General features: G+C 41.0%; 1 protein-coding gene across 21 annotated transcripts in view; it reads left to right on the top strand.

Moving 5' to 3' along the window:
* PTPRF (protein tyrosine phosphatase receptor type F) overlaps positions 1-16,871 on the top strand; it is a 623,992-nt gene that overhangs the window by 233,194 nt on the left and 373,927 nt on the right. The window lies entirely within an intron of this gene.

The following is a 16,871-nucleotide window of genomic DNA, read 5'->3' as shown; positions in this document are numbered from 1 at the left end:
AAATGGAATATTTTATGACTAAGGAAATTTCAGCTGACTTTCTCCATCAAATGTGAAATCTCAACTGGCCCTGAAGAATGCACAGTTGAAACAGTGGGTGGGAAGTGATATGTTGCATGGTGTGTGTTTGTTGTCAGCATGTTTGATGCCAGCAAGCAAATCACAAAATGATGGAAGGATATTGAATCCTTTCATTGTTTTCCTATTACTGAATTTCAGGTCTTCTTGGATAGGAGGGAGGGCAGTACTACATTCCTTACCACATCTAAAATTCTTGCTTTGGTCTGAAACCATATCTGCACTTAGTTTTTTTACATTTTGTTTTTTGTATCCTCTATTACTGGTTGGAACATTAAACACGTCTGCCATATTCTACCTCTGAATTTATATAGATCCATTATATTTCTTTTTAACTATATTATTTATTAGCTTAATTGTCACAATAATTTTAGTGCTCTTGATTCTTTCTGCATCTGTCATTGTAGATGTATATATATGTACAGGCCTTGACAAATTTTCTTTGGACCTGGGAGCCTGCCTCAAAATTTAGACTGATCCATATCAAATACAACTTTGCCATATTAAGCAAGTTTAATGTTGCCTCAGAGTTTTGAATTGCCTGTAGAAAAATATCCTGTTCCTTTAGTAGAGGATTAATGGGATATTATTTATCAGGTGATGTTATTTATCTCGATGCTACAGAAAGCTTCAAGAGTCCTTTTACACACATTCAGACTCTATTAAAGGGGAAATACATTTTTCTTCACATCAGTTGGCAACCCTAAATGGAGCAGGTAAGACCATCACTAGTTGTGGAAAGCAGGGCCTTTACTGCAGTTGACCTGAGGTTCTGGAGCAGGGTTGTTTCTTCCTTAACTTATTTCAGGTGAGTGCAACATGTTTCTGTGCATGTGAGGATGTTTTCGTGAGGAGGCACAAGCCAGGAAAAACCTTTAAAAACTTTTTAAACAAATTGTGGACCTAAACTTATGGGATCCAGTGACACTAACTTAACCCTGTTAAGTTAGTGTCAATGAAAGCAAGAACTCTCTGGCACTTAAAAGATGTGTTTTGCAGCATAAATTTTTGCAGACTCAGTCCTCTTTAGTTAGATCTAATATTGTAGGGAAGACCAACTATCATTACTTTACTGTTGTGTAAGTGGAACAGAAGTAAAGGAAGAAAAATATCCAAGGATTTAATCCTTCTCAACACAAACATGGAGTCCTTATGAGTGGTGGTGGTAAATATACTTCAAACAGGAGGCCCCACCTCAGTTATTCAGTAAATCTGGATCATAACCATGTATGTCTAATTAATCCACCAAGGCTGAATATAGAACAACTCACAATATACTCTGCTCTATTATTTGGGCTCCGAATGATCCCAGCTCCCCTGAAGGTTGACTTGAAAATGGAAAAGCTTGTTGATTCTTCCCCAGGCCAGGTTTCTGTGTTCTCATCCCACCCTTGGGGGAGAAATCTCTTATCTTTGCCCCCTACCATATCTCAGCCCTTTGCCTACCATCTGTCTCAGCTGCAGGAGAGAGTAGAAGCTTAAATATATATATATATATATTACTAGCGGGCCCAGTCACGCTTTGCTGTGGCTGAGTCGGGTGAAGTGGAAAAGGAAGAAAAGGGGAAGCGAATAGTTCGAACATGTGTCATTGCACAATGATTGCAAGGGAGGGGAGAGGCAAGGGACCCCTCGCTCCCCTCCCTCTCTCTCGTTCCCCTGCATGGCAACCCTGCAGGTCCTTCCATAACGTTCCCCTTCCTCTGCTAGGGTGGGTGGGCCATGTCCAGGTAGGCTGATCCTGTCCCTTTCACTCCCTTCCCTTGCAGGCGAATCATCTAGCGTAAAACACGCTGGGAGGCATGAGCTACGTTGTGTTCAAATTTCAGAGCGTTTGGTCCAGCAACCCCCGGACCCTCCCTCACCTTCCCCTTCCTCTGCTAGGGTGGGCGGGCCATGAGCAGATAGCCCGCCCGATCTCTTTCACTCCATAAGGCAGTGGTTTTCAAGGAAGGCATGGTTGGTTCCCTTATATCAGAGGGTGTTGCTTTGACAGCCAGCAGATGGTGCTGTTGCGGAATAGAACTGTGGTTCCAACTGTCACAGGTGTAGCATGTACACAGTAACTGGCACAGTTGTGACATGTACACAACAGGAGGTGTGGAAACAGTATGAAAACCTGGCCGCATGTGAATGCGATGTTGTGTGAAAATTTCAAAGCAATCGGTCCAGTAGTTTGGGAGATTACCTGTCAGCAGAAAAACGAACTGATAGATTTTTTTATATATAGATAGTCAATAGACTCATAAAAATTGCAGATATTATACATTAATATCAAATGTATAAGATATTATACATTTACGGCAATAATTAAATATAAATATCTGACCGTTGGAGATAATTTATGTCAAGTGATCTCTGATTCTTACTCCTAAACGCCTCCACTAAGAACTGTGCCACCGCCAAGGTAATATGAAGGCTCTTATCCTCTAATAAGAATTTAATGCAAGACTGCACAGAATTAACGCTTAACCTCATCACCAATGAAGAAATCCTCCTATAGTGCTCACATGCATAGTGATTGCAAATTAAAATAATGTGCAACAGGGTTTCAGGTTCCTGAGGATTACAGGTACACAGTCTGGACTGTTACAGAACCCCAGCATATCTACCTTGGAGGATTTATGACAGGAAAACATTTAATATGGTTTTGGAAAAAGAAAAAGAAACAGCGATAGTGGGCGATTGTTAAGTTCTTTAGGTAATCTGTGCAGTAAGAAGACATAGTGTAATTGATGTTAAAAAATGATGAAGAACAAATAGAGTGGGAGTGGGTCCAAAGATTTGCTGATGTAATATCCCACAGTCTTTGTTTAATTGACTTAAGTGCCATATCATAGCCCAGTTGAATTAGAAAGGAAGGGGATGATCCAATTGAACTAACTTTCCGTACAGCCCCCTTCACCCAGCAGCTCATATAATTGTCCTGGAGCAAGTAGACTAATAAGCCAGAGCTCAAAGAAGAGACATTTACCTTAAGCCAGAGTTTCAAGGTTGCTAACCATGGCCTGATAGTTAGAAGGCATTCTCCTGTTCCCAGGAGAACAGAATTTGAGGCACATTTTGGTACTTTCAGGATCACCCTTATGAATTTAGTCTGGAATTTATCAGATAATGACTCCCAAGTTGAAGAATGGAAACGTAAAATAGAATGAAGGCCCACATGAGCTTTCTGCAAGACTTTTTGTCTCTGTGTAGACCAAGATAGGGAGTGGTGAAAAGTTAGGCCCAAGTAAGGTGCCCTCCCCTCCTTTGGCCCCTGACATCTGGGCCATTTGTCACCCAATGAGACTCGCCATTCCTCCCTTTTGGGGGGAGGGAACCTTAAACAATAGAATGCTGGACGCCGTTCTAATTATTAGCATTAGTTTTTATGGTTTTTATCGCTGCTTTTAAATGTTTTAGCTATCTTATATTGTTATTTCTACATGTTGTACACCGCCCGGAGCCCTTCGGGGATAGGGCGGTATAAAAGTCTAAGAAATAAATTAAGTAAGTAAGTAAGTACTGGAAATTCTTAACTTGCCCCAGAGTTTGATATCAAGGGTCCACCTGCAGTGTATAAATTTCAAATACCAATATTTTGGGCTTCTGAGAATTTAACTTTGAAGAGAAATAATTTAAAATTTTCTTTAAAAGTTACTGGAGTTCTGACCTGGAATAATAAAGTTTGGCTGTATCATTGGCATTCAGGAGGGCAGGAGTTTTCTTGTTTCCAAGTCTACAAAGATGTCCGTCTGCATGCATCAAGGATGAATCAAGATCACTTAAATACATTATGAACAAGGTGGGAGCTATGATGCAGCCTTGCCTGATACCCTTTAATGTTGTGTCAGAAAGTTGTCCTTGAGGGCCACATCTGATCTGCATCTGATTCTGGGAACATAGGCCGTAATAAGATGTAATAGTCTTTTATCGCTCAGAGCTGCAGTCAACTTCCTCCAGAGTTTAGTTCTGGGAACAGAGTCGAAAGCAGCCTTCAAGTCCATAAATACAACAAATAATTTACCTTGCAGAGACCCTGTGTATTTTTCAGCTAAATGTTCAAGAATCAGGCAAAAATCTAGGGTAGAATTATTTTTCCTTAAGGCAGTTTGAGCCTCAGTAATGATGTTGTGTTCAGTCAGGTAAGCAGACAGCTTATTACTGAGATAGTGGGCATACGGATTTCCAGTGATGGTGAAAATGCGTATGGGCCTGTAATTGTCCAGGATGGTGGTGGGACCCTACTTATAAATAAGGAAACTATTGTTTGTTTCCAGCAGGCTTGAAACTAGCCAGTCACAGTAACAGCGGTGAAAGGGGCTGCAATAAGTGGGGCCCACCATTTTGATTGGTTTTAAGTAGTTCAGCTGGGACATTATGAATTCTGGGGTCTTGCTGTTTTTAAGTTGGGAGATTAACTCAGAAGACTCCTCAACCGAGACTTTCCAATGAGGAGCAGCAGAAAATGTATCACTATTGTAAAATTCATCAACTGAATTGTAATTTCTGGAGTCTGTAAAGATAGACTTAAAGTGGTTTTCCCACACAACTACTGGAATTGAGAACTAGGAGCATTTAAGGCATATTTTAAAGCACCATTGACCAGATGTCAAGTGGAGTTCAGAAGCATAAATATACTGCTGGAATCAGAATAAGGTTCAGTTCAATTAGTTATCATCCAGACAAGATCCCTTTAAAGAAAAGATGTAAATAGACACCTGAGCTGAGACAAGCTCTTACTTTGAAATTAAATTCCAAACAAGTTGCCAGACAAAATCTGAAATCATCTTCAAGCTTCCATCTGAAGCTTCAATTGAAGCTTATAGGAAGCTGATTTGCCTTATACAGTCTGATTTAAAAGAAGTGGTAAACTCTAGATCTTTAAACCCTCTTTTTGAAGGCTATTGAAGGTGTAACCTGGTTCAATGCTGAATGTCAGATGAAGAAAAGAGATCTAAGAGACGCTTCTTGAGTGTTCAGACTATCAAAAGCACGCAGTCCTCCGCCATCCTATCTGCAACTTAAAAAGAAATATAGGAACTTGCTGACTTGTAAAAGACAACAAGCCAAGACAAATGCAAGAGTAGAAGTTGTTCTTCTATATGGTGCTGCTGCTATGCAAGATAGGAGTGCCATTAGAAATTGATCTTCATTTGCAGCAGAGCTTATATCTGGACAACAAATCAGCTCTATTTTAGAAGTTTTGCAGTACATTCCTTTTACGGGGTGGCTCTTTTTTTCTTTCCTACGTCTGTAACAGAGGCTGTTTCCGCATGGACGGATAACAATGCCCCAGGGACGCTAAAAACTGTGTCCCTGGGGAGGAATTTGCCCAGCCAGCACTGCTGCATCGCAGCAGCGCTGTCCTTGCATCCCCCAAGCAGTGCGAAGGCGCTACTTTCAAACCCCGCTCAGGGAGTGAGGTTTTGCAAAGCAGCATCTTCCCGCCGGCGCGGTGTGATCAGCACCAGTGGGAAGACGCTGTTTTCCCCATCCCCTTCACTCACCTCTTCTGGCAGCGTTGCTCTGAAGGGCTGGAGGGACATGTCCACCCTGCCCTCCAAACCCTGGAGGTCGGAGGGTAGTGTGGGCATGTCCCTCCAGCCCTCCAGAGCGACGCTGCCAGAAGAGGTGAGTGGAGGGGACCGAAGGAGAGACGGCTCTGTGTGGAGCCGCCTCTCCTGCTGGGGAGGAAACTGGGGCTGCTCGCACGCTACGGTCCGAACAGCCCCTGAGCCTCCACCGGCAAGGTCCGTTTCTGCACATGTGCAGAAAGGGCCAGAGTTTAAAGGGCAGATCTACCAGAACCTTAGGTGCCAGGAGGAAACATCAGATTGCATTGGGACCTGGTATCTAGAATTGTCAAGGCTTGTGTGTGTGTGTGTGTGTGTGTGTGTGTGTGTGTGTGTGTGTGTGTGTGTGTGTGTGTGTGTGTGTGTGTGTGTGTGTGTGTGTGTGTGTATGTCTGTCTGTCTGCAAGATATTTTATCCACTCACATACATCAGGGCCTGATCAGGTTTGATAGAAAGAAAAGAAATGAACAGATGTGCTTTTGAAATGATATGAGCAGGTAGTATTCAAGATGTATTGCTGTGATTATTTCTGTAAGATATTTTTCCTGCTTTGTTTTATTTTGTACTGCTTTTTGAGTTAATCTGCAACATCTGTTTTACCTTTGAATTATTGCTATACGTTGCACTAATTCAGAATCCAAAATTATGCAAGTAAAACTGTATTGGGTTGAATTTCTTGTTAAAGTGGCACCTATCAGTTAGGGTTACCTCTGCCTTAGCTACAGTCATTTCTTGGTATGTTTATAAGTAAGGGTGAGCTGAAATGCTGTTTGTGAAAACTCCCCCATTCGACAAAATCTTCCCCTTTTCACAAAGGAAAACCCAGTAGTCAGAGCAGCAGTGTTTGCTCAATCAGAGTGAGGCTGGCTGCAACAGCAATAGATAGGGGTGGCAGGCAGGAATTACCTCTACAGGTACAGAAGAGGGCTTGTACTTCAGTACTTAAATCTGTACTTCAATCCTGTTTTTCTCCCAAGGGACTCAGGGTAACATATATTTACTCCTTCTTCCACTTTCTCCTGTGTGGTATGCTAGGTTGAGAGTGACTGGTCCAAGGTTATCCAGTGAACTTTATTGCTGGGAGATTTCTTTCCAGTCCTAATCCAACATTCTAACCACTACACTACCCTAGGGATGGTATTAACTGTCCACAATTACTTGATTTGCCGGAGATGGAGGAATTCCAGTTAGAGGTCATGTGCCGCCGACAGTAGTGAAACCTACTGCAAGACATTCTAAAGGGCTTTTGAGGCCTAAGATGACCACATCTCAACTGTACTTTTTCCTAATAAACTTTAAGAAAAGACATTCTTAAATAAAAATTAACCTACTAAAATCATAGGGCAAGATCTTAAGAGGTTAATACATTCATCGGAGCTCATTTTAGACCCTCAGGGCAACGACTGTAATGACCTGCCACTGCTCTTGCTTCCCTGTTTGAAGCTTTTTGGAGCACAGTCTTTTCAACTATTCTTAAAGATTATTTAGAAAAAGTACAGACGAGATATACGGTAATCATTTCAGGCCTCAAAGGGCCTTTAGAATCCGAATTGGATCCAGAAATTGATGGGCTGCCAGTGCACTTGCTGCACAATCAGTCGAGTACACTTTCACATTCCTGTATATGTTAATTGAGCTGTGGTGCTCTGTACCAGCTGCAGCTTTGGGACAAGGAAAGCTCCTCTTACTGTGCATAGTAGTCAGGTATTAATATTACTAAAGCTTGACTTCCTGTTCCAGAGACATCAATAAGTATCTTTTAACATTATCTCATCTGGATTTGCTTGAGCTTGGTCCATATCCACCATTGAGCTAAACGGTGGCACTTTTAAATGCCATGGTGCCTGCCAGTGTGTTTCCAACTGCTTGTGTCCTCCTTCCTCAGAGTATCTCCCTTGCAATGCAAACAGCCAATTTCACTTTCCTTTTCTTTGAAGATACTTCAGAAAAGCTCAGGAGACAGCATCATGGGAGGATACTTGGCTTGGAATTTCCAAGTATTTTGTAAATGGTCTCTGCCCCTATGGCAGCCATTGTGGGATTGGCTGCACCATTCTTATTCTTGTGCACAGTTGTCACATTATTTCCTGATTGGTAGGGCGGATTTTTGCAGAGCTGCAGATGGGGTGGCCTTTCATCCTTCTAGACCACACAGGCTAACTTAGAGACTGTTTGCATATGATGGTTGGTTTGGCCTTGAAGTGCAACTCTGAATTCCAATTGTTCCCTTATCCATTCTCAGTGGTGCTCTTGATAACAAGGCGATACTGTTCAGAGCAAATTGGTCTGAATCACTGCATTAGGGGACAGAATGGAAGTGCATCAACTGCAATTGGTAGCACTGTTGAATGTTGGCAATTTCATTTTTCCTTGTTGGCTGTGTGACAGGCAGGAATCAACGCAATCAGATGGCCAGTTAAGTGCTGATGCTATGTAGAGATGAAAATTGTATATTTTACAGAAAAGACAAAGCCTCTGAAACACCATACAGTTGAATCTGTCTGTTTTTGGCAGAAGCAATGTGTTGGAGAATAACAATACAAAACGGTTACTCTAAAAGGGGAATCTAGAGAGAGACTGACTTGAGAATTCTTGTTCGTTTTTTTGGTAAATTTTGAGACAGCCTTTTGCATTGTTGATGAGACAACATTATCTGCGTAAACATAATATTCACTAATTTGACACAGAAGTCCTCTCTCTGCTTCTCTGAAGTTACAAAGAAGTTCTATTGAGTCATCAAGCCCAATTATTATCTGCTATGTGTTTTGGGTTTCTAGTTGATCTGAGTCCCTGAGCTTTATGAGAAAATTGTGTGTGGAAATGAAGCATAATTGATAATGCAGTAGGATGATACTTGGATCAGTTGTGCTGTATTTGTTAGTATAGGATGGTACTTGGATCAGCTGTGCTGTATTTGTGAGTATGTGTATTTGAGAGTGTGTGTATTTGAGAGGACACTTCTGTGAAACTTGGAATCTTGTGGTTTCCAGTCGCAAAATCTGTTTTTGTTGTTGCAGCAGATTATAATTCTGCTTCAGCTGCTCAAACTTCTTCATGATTAGGCAGTTGTGCATATAGTGCAACATCACAGGGGCAGATAAAACAGATGGTTGGAGTGCCATTTAGTGGTACTGGCAGAGGGGATACATTCTGTAGACTCTCTGAAGCTACATTTACAAGGTCCTGATTTGATGGTAGTTGTGAAAATCATCGTATTGCTCTAATATTCCAGGAACTACTGCAAAAAACATTTGGATATGACATATTTCTGCTTAGATGACATAAACATTGCTAGTGAAAACTATGGGTAAGGTCTGTTCTGGTACATAACTAAAATTTTATTTGCAATTTGACAGAATTCTTTCCAGGTTTTCTTTGCAGAGTGCAGTGGAAAAATATTACATTTCCTCTGATCTGTCCATTTCTGTCAAGGTGACCCTAATTCCATTACAGCATTTTGGAACTGATTCATGACGATTGTTCTACACTTTGCTTCTCAGCTTCTTCATGTTTGTCTTTTATGCATCCTCTCTGCTTCCCCTTCTGTCAGCTCTTGATTGTGCAGGAGAGAATGGCTTTGCAGATTTCATTTAATGTTCATTTAAATTGTCAAGGAAAAGATTCGCTTTCGAGGCTTCTGGAATATATTGCTTACCAAAAAAAATAAAATACTGCACATCTTTTTCTGGAAATCAGGAAATGAAAATCAATTCTTTCAGCAGAGGCTCTCAGGATTGTTGTCCATTTCACTCTCTCCTTCTCACCCATCCTCTCATTAGACTTTGTATTTGAAGTTTTGTCCCTGGCTTCTATTAGCAAGGGGTAGGTCTGTTTTTTCCCCCCATGTCCAGTGAATTGCAGATTATCACAAACAGACTTTCAGTTCTTTAAAGAAAAAAGCCACATGGCAAATGACCTTGAATGATGGAGGAACAAAAGAAGAGGTTATGTTAATGGAAGTGTGAACTAACATAGGATGTGTTCAGTTACCTGCACTTGACTTTTTGGCTCATGGGAAGAACTAGGTTTCCCTGAAAAGCAAGAACTGGGGCCGCAGTAAAGAGATTAGTCCCGTCAAGGCATTTGTACCCCATTATCCACTAGTTTACATGGATCTATACTGTACCTGATTTTCTGTTGTTATAAGAAGTGTATAGCATGCAGCTTCTTAACACTTTGGATTCCAACAAACTGAAATCTAGGAAAATGGCAAAATATGTGGTGGTGAGAAACAACATTGCTGGTCACAGCCTTTGTAAAGAACAAAATAGTGGAATAGCACAGAATTGCCTTGGAGTCCGGGAGCTAGTGTAAGGATCAGTTGGTGTTTGACAACCATAAGCCTGGGTTGAAACTTCAGGGGGTTTCAAGGGTTATGATTGGATGATGGCTAAAATGCATCTCCCCTCCTCAAGGTAAAGGGGCTGGAATGACCTCTTGCTAATGATCTTTGCTGGTAAAGCCCTGCCCACCTAGCATTAGTTTCCACTGTTTTTTCAGCATTCCTGTGTCACTTCTTCCCTTTTCCCCCCAGTCATCTGCATTTTACGTTTGAGTGTCTGGTAATGGCCATGTGGAGTGCTGAAGGCTCTCGGGACTGCAGATTATTCTTCTGTTACTTGGTAGTGAATTTGATGTTTGTAATTGATTTTTGAGTTTTAAAGACATAATCTGGTACAGGTTTGTTCTTCAGTTCCTGGATGACTATATTATCAGAACATAAGACTATATTATTAAGAACATAAGAACGAACCTGCTGGATCAGACCAGAGTCCATCTAGTCCAGCACTCTGCTACTTGCAGTGGCCCATCAGGTGCCTTTGGGAGCTCACATGCAGGATGTGAAAGCAATGGCTTGCTGCTGCTGCTGCTCCCGAGCACCTGGTCTGCTTAGGAATTTGCAATCGGAGATCAAGGAGGATCAAGATTGGTAGCCATAGATCGACTTCTCCTCCATAAATCTGTCCAAGCCCTTTTTAAAGCTATCCAGGTTAGTGGCCATCACTACCTCCTGTGGCAGCATATTCCAAACACCAATCACACGTTGTGAGAAAGTGAAGAAGTGTTTCCTTTTATTAGTCCCAATTCTTCCCCCCAGCATTTTCAATGAATGCCCCCTGGTTCTAGTATTGTGAGAAAGAGAGAAAAATTTCTCTGTCAACATTTTCTACCCCATGCATCATTTTATAGACTTCAATCATATCCCCACTCAGACGTCTCCTCTCCAAACTAAAGAGTCCCAAACGCTGCAGCCTCTTCTCATAAGGAAGGTGCCCCAATCCCTCAGTCATCCTTGTTGCCCTTCTCTGCACTTTTTCTATCTCTTTGATATCCTTTTTGAGATGTGGCGACCAGAACTGAACACAGTACTTCAAGTGCGTTTGCACCACTGCTTTATATAAGAGCATGACAATCTTTGCAGTTTTATTATCAACTCCTTTCCTAATTATCCCCGGCATAGAGTTTGCCTTTTTCACAGCTGCCATGCATTGAGTTGACATTCCCATGGAACTATCAACTAAGACGCCCAAATCCCTTTCCTGGTCTGTGATTGATAGCACTGACCCTTGTCAGTCTTGCCTGGACTGAACTTCAGTTTGGAGATTTGTGTCAGGTAACCAAGTTCAGAATTTGTGGGGCTCAGCTCTGGTCTTCTTTACCTGAAAACCATCATTCATTCCTGTTTCTCTAGTTCTCTTTTATTTTCCAGTGTTCAGTTCACGAGGACCCCGCTCCCAAGAACTCCCAGAAGTTATCAGTGCTAGATAGCTGTATTAAGAGGGAACCCACTTTCCAGTACAGTGTGGCTATCAACAATTATATGTGTGCCAATATCTTAATCATCTTCCATTTAAAGATCTGGAGCAATTACATAAAATAGGTTGTAGAGAAATCTTAGAGGATGGATTGGAATTGTTGCAATCTGATTTGAGAAGCAGTATCTGTGAGTAAGCTGCTTTACCATCCTTGACATTTCTATGGAATATTTGTTATATTATAGCATTGCTGCTAAGAATAGTGACTCTTCTAAATTTTGCTATGCTGTACCAAGTACATAGCCATTGTGGTGTAGAAACATTTTGATTGTGGAAACATCTGGATAGCAACCTCCCGCACTATGTGGGAACTGGAAAAAGGAAGCCAGTAGAAACAGCAAACTTCTTTCTCCCTATAAAGAAAGGATCTATCTTGCTTTTGGAAACACAGTTTCTTGTTAGACCGTAATTGCCCATATCTGTCTTTATTGTACACAAGGTTTGAAGGATCCCATGTTGAAATTGCCGCCATTTGTAGGCTACCAAGGAGGGCAGATGTGCGTTTATTTATGTGCTTACTTTATAGTTCTACTTTCTCACTGAGACTCAAGATGGATTCCAACATGATAACTGATTCAATAGGTTCAGGGAAAACAAAAAGATGTGCTTGTTTACTCAACAAGTAATTAAAATGGGAATACAGTGCCCGAGAATGTAGTGATGGCCACAAAAATAGATGGCTTTAAAAGGAGATTAGACAAATTTATGGAGGAGATTAATCTATCAGTAGCTACTAGACGTGGTGACTAAAGAAAACCTTCACATTCAGAGCCAGAAAACTTCTGAATACCAGTGCTAGAAAGGGGAAGACCCTGGGTCTCCATGACTTGTTGACGCTCCACAGGAATACCACTAATTTAGTTGCTTCTTGGTTTCTCTTTCTAGTAATAAATAATGAATTCCTGTGAACAGTGTTCCTCCAGACATCTCTTCCACATAATTGGAGGCTGTCCCTTAAGAAAAATATTTTGTCTGCATACATTTTGCTGATGACATGCGGATACATATAAGGTATTTGTGTTCGGAATTCTTTTCTCGTTCCTTTTTTATGGCTGTTCAAGCTTTAGTGTTTATTGTTACTGTGTTCGTTGGTTAACAAACTTTGAGGCTGCTCTCCTCCTCTAAATAGATTTAGTATCATGGCCACCCAAATTCTCAGGTTAACCATTAAGTTGCAAAGATGTAGGGAACATATGGGAACTTTGGGCTACAGCAACTTCTCCTCCCACGTGCCACCAGCTAGTTGACTTTGAGAGAAACTGAAATGCCGTATTCTACTTATCTTTTACTGCTAGGATTTGGTGCACCAGTCCAGAGATCCTTACATTAAGCTGCATACAAGTGGCTGTGTGAGCGTTCTGCACATTTATCTCCTGAAGAGAAAGAGAGGAAGTTTAGAAGGAGTCTGAGTTCAAACTGTTTGAAGAGAAACTGCTTTAATAGCATGGCACACAGATTTGTTGAGAGAAAACTTGGCCTCTCAGGGGCAGATGTTACCGTATGAAAATCCCTTCATCTCAACAGCCTTACTGGGCAAGACTAATGGTTCATCTTAACAGGCTACCCTCTGCCCTTGCAGAAAAGTGTGCTAATGATCTTATGAGTTCTGTTGCATGTTTTTAGTTGTCAAAGCTTTAATGAGATCCTGAGAACAAAGATTCATGAACCTTGATTGATAGCAGTTTACTCATTCCTTTTATTGTTACTATGTATATGTAGCATTATTAGGATCATAGCGCTTCACACAGTAATGTAAGCAAAATATGGGTCCATTACATAAATTGAGGCCATAGAATGTGGAAGAAGAGAGTGAGTCAGGCGCTAACAAAGGGTGAAAGCTCGCAAGCACAGTAACATTGTGTTTAATACTTTAAAACAGTTTTCTTTTGCTAATTATTACAATTATTTTGGTGATTGTAGTTGTAGTTACTGCTGTCTGTCTCTTTCCTCAGACTATGTACAGGTTTTACTAACCAGATGTTAATATGATGAGCCTGAAAATAACCGTCTTGTTTTATGCTATAAAGAGACTACTGAAACAAAAGAGTTAGTCTTGTAGTACAGCATTACACCAAAAAATGCCCCATTTTACAAAGTCATACTATCTTGTGGTATGATGGAATGGAGAAAGGGAAAGGGAGACCCGTCGTTTCTAGACAGGTATAAAGCAAAACATTTTTTTTTCACCAGTTGATATGTCTTAGGTGACCAGCAGACCTACAGGCACAGTTTTATATTCAAACACATCTTTATTTTTTAAAAGAATAAGAAATGTATATATCATTTTAAAAGAGGCAGAAAGCCTGATAAAATGCAAAAAGCAATCAAAGAGTTCAAGACTTTAGTTTACCACTGACTGTCAGTATTTTTATTTATTATTATTTATTTAGAAATTTTATATGCTGCCTCTCTGGAGACCAGATGAGGTTCAGAAATTTACTTGAGTTTCAGTATTAGTCCCTTTTTTTCTAAAGATGACTTTTAAGATCTTCCGGTCATATTATCTCCTCCAAGTAAAGAAAAGCAAGACATGCTGGCGGCATTTAAATTACAATAGCCATATCAATCTCACACCTTCCAGTCCCCTCTCCTCTTTCTGATTAGCTAATTTATTAGGTGCATTATTAGACTGCTTTTTAACCAGTAAGATTAAGAATTAAAATAGCTAGATCCAAGTTGTAATGCAGAGGAAGATAATGCTGAACCAAACATGTGACCCGCTGCTACTGGAGACAGGTTCTTTACCATTCATACCTGCAAAGACAGAAAGGAGAAACTTCGCAGCAGTTAACAGGCAACTGAGTTCTAGGGAGGTCTTCTAGATTTGCAGCTGACAGCATAAGATGTGGAAGGAAATGCTACATTTTCCATATTTTATTTATTTACTTCGTTTGTTCTATGATTGGTGTTTCTGAAACCATGGCAAAATAATTTATTTTCCCAAGTGGGCAAAGTCATGTGAAATAAGATCCTGGTTCATCCTGAAACCCACCATTTGGCATACTTGATGGATGAGGATCATAAAACTCACAGCTGCCTGCCTAGGAGGCCCATTGGCATGGTGCAGGGGGGCTCATGTGAGCAAGATATGTGACTTGAGATTGGGAGAGGGGGATTTTTACCCCAGCAGGCAGAAGGGTTAAAAAATGAACCCTTCCTTTGTTCACAGGCAAAATGAAGTGGAGTTGGGTGAGAGGAGAAATGAAAAGAGAAGGGAGCTCAGTAGAGACATGTGGAACTCTTTTCTGAGATTCAGGAATGGGGAGGGAGGAATGAGTTTGCTCCACCCTGTGCAGACTACAGCTAAATTAGATATGTTTTTCCTTTTTATTTCATTAGACCTGTATCTCTCATTATGATGTCTATTTTCCATATATGTGCTGTACCTTTGTATTTTGTAATAAGGCTTCTTTCATGTTTAAGCAAGCAGACTGTGCTAAGACCACCCTTAGGTGCTGAACTAGACCACTCTTAGATGCTAAAGGACACACTCACAGGGGGAATGAAGGACTTCTGCCAAGGGATGGGTTATATCTCACAGCAATTAGCAGAACCATTTTTGCTAGGAGGCTTACAAGCCTGATCAGAAGAGCTTTAAACTGAGTTATGTGGGGGCGGGAGACAGTATTCTTGAGGGCAGTTCATCAAGTGCTAGACATAATAGTCTGAATGTTATAGAGAGAACTGAGTTCAAGAATAGTTCAAGAACCCAAAAGAAGGAGGGAATAAAACTTTAAATAATGATCTATAATCTTAGGCATCTGTAATGCACAGAACATGGGAAATAAACAAGACATGTACAAGAGATGGAAAAGGGGGAAAATCACAAAGGAGGAATTCAAACAAATAACCTGCATGTTATAGAGTCCCTAGGCCTCTCCCACGATCGTGAGCCAACTTATTAGTGGTCTGGCCCCTGGTCGGCTGGCCTGCCTTGAGGGCCAGGACTTTTACAGCCCTGGCCCCGGCCTGGTGGAGCAGCCTCTCCCCTCCAGCTGTCCAGACCCCTGCAGGTTCTTAAGGAGTTCAGCGGGGCCTGTAAAGGCCGGAGCTGTTCCGCCCGAGCCTTTGGAGACCCAGCAGCTATGGTGCCAAATCTGTGGCCCATAACACCAGACCCGCGACTCCATCACTGTGAGCTTCGCCAATGCCTCCCTTCGCCATTGGGGGAGGGAGGATTTTATACTATTGAAATGCTGGACCTTCACCACCCATCTTGGATTTTAATTTACTTTAATTCATCTCTAATCTTGGTTCGCTGCTTTTAAATGTTAGTAATTATACTATTTTAAATGTTGTACATGGGAGCCCTCGAGGATAGGTATTATAAAAAAAAATCTAATAAAATAAATAAATAAATAAATAAATAAGGAGAAAGTCAGAAAAGCTAAAGCACAGAATAAGCTCAGGCTTGCTAGATAAATTAAAAACAATAAAAAGGATTTTTGGATGTGTCCATAACAAAAAGAACAAGGAAATGGTTGGATCACTGTGTAGAGGAGATGGCAGAATGCTAACAGGGGATGAAAAACAGGCAGACGCAACACCTTCTTTGTCTTCATCTTTTCCCAAAAGGACAGCAGTGCTCAACCTGGGGAAAATGGAGCGGATGGTGCAGTAGGGGAAATCCAGCACAGAATAGATAAATCGAAAGTACTGGAATAGCTGGCTACTCTAAATGAATTCAAGTCTCTGGGGCCTGCTGAACTACACCCAAGGATATTAAAAGAATGGGCAGAAATAATCTCAGAAACATTGCCAATAATCTTTGTGAATTCCTGAAGCACAGGAGAAGTCCCAGCAGACTAAAGGAGGGCAAATGTTGTCCCCATCTTCAAAAAGGAAACAAAGAAAACCCAAACAATTACCACCCAGTCAGTCTGACATAAATACCAGGAAAGATTCTAGAACAGATCATTAAAAAGACAGTCTGCAAACACTTAGATCACTAAAGTCAACATGGGTTTCTCAAAAACAAGTCATGCAAGACTACTCTTATCTCTTTTTTGATGGAGTGAGAAGTTTGGTAGATGAAGCATACCATGATTTCAGTAAGTTCCCCCATGATATTCTTGCAAAAAAACTAGTAAAATGTGGGCTGGACAATGCTATTGTTAGTTGGATTTGTAATTGATTGACTGACCACATCCAAAGGATGCTCACCAATGGCTGGAGAGGAGTGAACTAGTGAGGTGCCACAGTGTTCTGTCCTGGGCCCAGTGCTTTTCAATATTTTTGTAAATAACGTGGGTGATGTATTAGGTGATGTAATAGATGGCATGCTAATCAAATTTGCAGATGACACCAAAGTAGGAGGGGTGGCTAATACCCCAGAGGACAGGGTTAGAATTTAAAATGACCTTTACAGATTAGAGCGTTGGACCAAAACTAACAAAATGAATTTCAGTAGGGTGAAAT

This window comes from Sphaerodactylus townsendi, linkage group LG05, assembly GCF_021028975.2.
Source record: "Sphaerodactylus townsendi isolate TG3544 linkage group LG05, MPM_Stown_v2.3, whole genome shotgun sequence".
NCBI classification, from domain to species: Eukaryota; Metazoa; Chordata; class Lepidosauria; order Squamata; family Sphaerodactylidae; genus Sphaerodactylus; species Sphaerodactylus townsendi.
This window is presented reverse-complemented; position numbering and strand designations above follow the sequence as displayed.